Source organism: Halictus rubicundus, unplaced genomic scaffold (assembly GCF_050948215.1).
Source record: "Halictus rubicundus isolate RS-2024b unplaced genomic scaffold, iyHalRubi1_principal scaffold0567, whole genome shotgun sequence".
Lineage (NCBI taxonomy): Eukaryota > Metazoa > Arthropoda > Insecta > Hymenoptera > Halictidae > Halictus > Halictus rubicundus.
In genome coordinates, this window is record NW_027489108.1 from 7501 (window position 1) to 10000 (window position 2500).

The 2500-nt window shown below is 48.6% G+C and overlaps 1 non-coding gene and 1 pseudogene across 1 annotated transcript; both read left to right on the forward strand.

Moving 5' to 3' along the window:
- The first annotated feature begins 921 nt into the window (after window positions 1-921).
- Window positions 922-1076, forward strand: LOC143364455 (5.8S ribosomal RNA). The gene has a single exon (XR_013084131.1). It is a non-coding gene; the product is annotated as a 5.8S ribosomal RNA (ribosomal RNA).
- Window positions 1077-2417: 1341 nt separating this feature from the next.
- The window catches only part of LOC143364459 (large subunit ribosomal RNA), a 4542-nt pseudogene continuing 4459 nt past the window's right edge, over window positions 2418-2500 (forward strand).

A 2500-nucleotide genomic window follows, 5' to 3' on the forward strand; every position in this document is an offset into this window, starting at 1 on the left:
GGCTGTGAGTCCCGCTCTATTTATCGAGTTCGCGTATGACATAGAGCACAAAACGTCGCCGCATGCGTGTTCGTTGACGAACACGTATATTCGAGAGGACCGGCTGCGTAGCTCGCGTAAAGCTGTGTGCGATTCTGACACTCTACTCTCTGTGTGGCGATAATACAGTGCACAAGAGCTTGGGACGAACGATCGCGCACGGCCAGAGCCGGCTGTGAAGTCCGCTAGTATCGAATAATCTTTCTCCGTGCACAATTGGAAATGTGTTTCGAGAGGACCGGCTGCGTAGCTCGCGTAAAGCTGTGTGCGATTCTGACACTCTACTCTCTGTGTGGCGATAATACAGTGCACAAGAGCTTGGGACGAACGATCGCGCACGGCCAGAGCCGGCTGTGAAGTCCGCTAGTATCGAATAATCGTTCTCCGTGCACAATTGGAAATGTGTTTCGAGAGGACCGGCTGCGTAGCTCGCGTAAAGCTGTGTGCGATTCTGACACTCTACTCTCTGTGTGGCGATAATACAGTGCACAAGAGCTTGGGACGAACGATCGCGCACGGCCAGAGCCGGCTGTGAAGTCCGTTAGTTATCGAGTTCATTCTCCAATAAGAGAGAGGAGGAGGAGAAGTGTCGGGATCCAGTATCGGGTTGTCTATGATCCCCGTCGTTTTCTGAATTCTCCTCCTGTGTTTTCCACTTTAAAGGTTTTTCAATGTATTTTCCGCCCGGCCGTCGGATACGTGTGCGCATTGCAATCGCGTACTCGCGACGGTTTCCGTTTCTACGGACGATCGTGTGTCGTCCTTAAAAACGACGCCTGAATCTCCTTCGCGCGCTGGTTGGAGCTTTCAGGTATCGGCGTTCTTATGAACCGCAGAACAAGAGACATAATTATATATTGATTATAAATCAAATTATACGATTACCCTGAACGGTGGATCACTTGGCTCGTGGGTCGATGAAGAACGCAGCTAATTGCGCGTCAACGTGTGAACTGCAGGACACATGAACATCGACATTTCGAACGCACATTGCGGTCCACGGATACAATTCCTGGACCACGCCTGGCTGAGGGTCGTTTACGTAACCAAATACTGCTTGCGTTGCTCTTGTAAGTCCCCGCCGTCGCTTACCTCTCCATGTCGAATTTTGTGGAGGGCGCAAAGAGCGTTTCTGAGTCGGGTTGCAAAGATGCTACGTACGAGCGAACGATGGACGTTTCGTCGGCGTTTGACGCGGTTCTGTGAAAATTGCAAATTTTACATTGCGTCTAACGGTCTTCGTGAGAAGAAGGAAATAGGAATGGGTATCACATTCGGACTTGCGTGAGTGTTTTGCGGCGTCGTGAGTCGTATTTTCAATACGACCGCCCGTGAACACCGCTCCGACGATCGAAATCTCTCTCTCCTCTCTCTCTGGAACGATTCGCATTGCGGAAGAAGCGTTTCACTCTCGAACATTTTACGCGCTCCCGACGTCGTCTGAAATGATGCGTATACGAAAGGTATAAGAGTCTCAAGAGACTACAGTGAATGGACACAAATAAAGAAAGAGATACCGGACACCCGTGTAAAATCTGTGTGCGCAACTGTGGCGTGCAACGTAAGCCCCAGGGAGATGATATATAAAATAAAATACGTCTGTGCGTGGATGTGTCTCTCTACACATAATTGCGGCGGAGGGTCGTCGTTGCCAGCGACTTCGACAAACATATTCTTAGAGTTCGCGAGACAGTGGTCTCTCGTTCTACGAACGCTTTGATGACTGATGGACATAGCAACATTTGGCATTGTGCGGGATGCGCACGCGTACTTGTATCGGGTCGAATAATTTCCCCGTCGTCGCGTGTCCTCGCTAATCCGTTGCGGATTCCATCGCCACGTTCGTTGAATTGAATGACGACCGAGATCTCGTGTCTCTTTGGTTTGATCGATGATATCGCGTCGTGCAGCGTTTCTGTACCCCCGTGTGTCTAGTGTAGTAGAGAAACCCCACCGGGTGTTGAAAATATATATACTCCTCTATGGAGTGGCTTTCGAACATCGTTGTCACCACAACGTGTTGTCACGCAGAGCACGAGAAGGTGAAGGTGAAAACAAACCTTTGTCGGTCGCCCCATGTCTTTTTTTCTTCATTGTCGATCGCGAGACCGCGCGATCTGTCGGTCGTCCAGTCCCCGGAAGTTCTTTTCGACGGACGTTAAAGTTAACCGGCCGATCGTCTAGCGAGAGTTTCCGATCGACGAACAAAATGAAGAAATCTCTATATATACATTATATAGAGAAAAGACACTTTGGTGTGGCGCATAAGATATATGGTTTTGTTTTTTTTTTTTTTTTTTTTTGTGCTCCTCTGTACGTTCTCGCGTACTTTTAATGCTTTCGGTGAAATATACGAAACATTTTTTTTTCACGTTTGACGACCTCAGAGTAGGCGAGATTACCCGCTGAATTTAAGCATATTACTAAGCGGAGGAAAAGAAACTAACAAGGATTTCCTTAG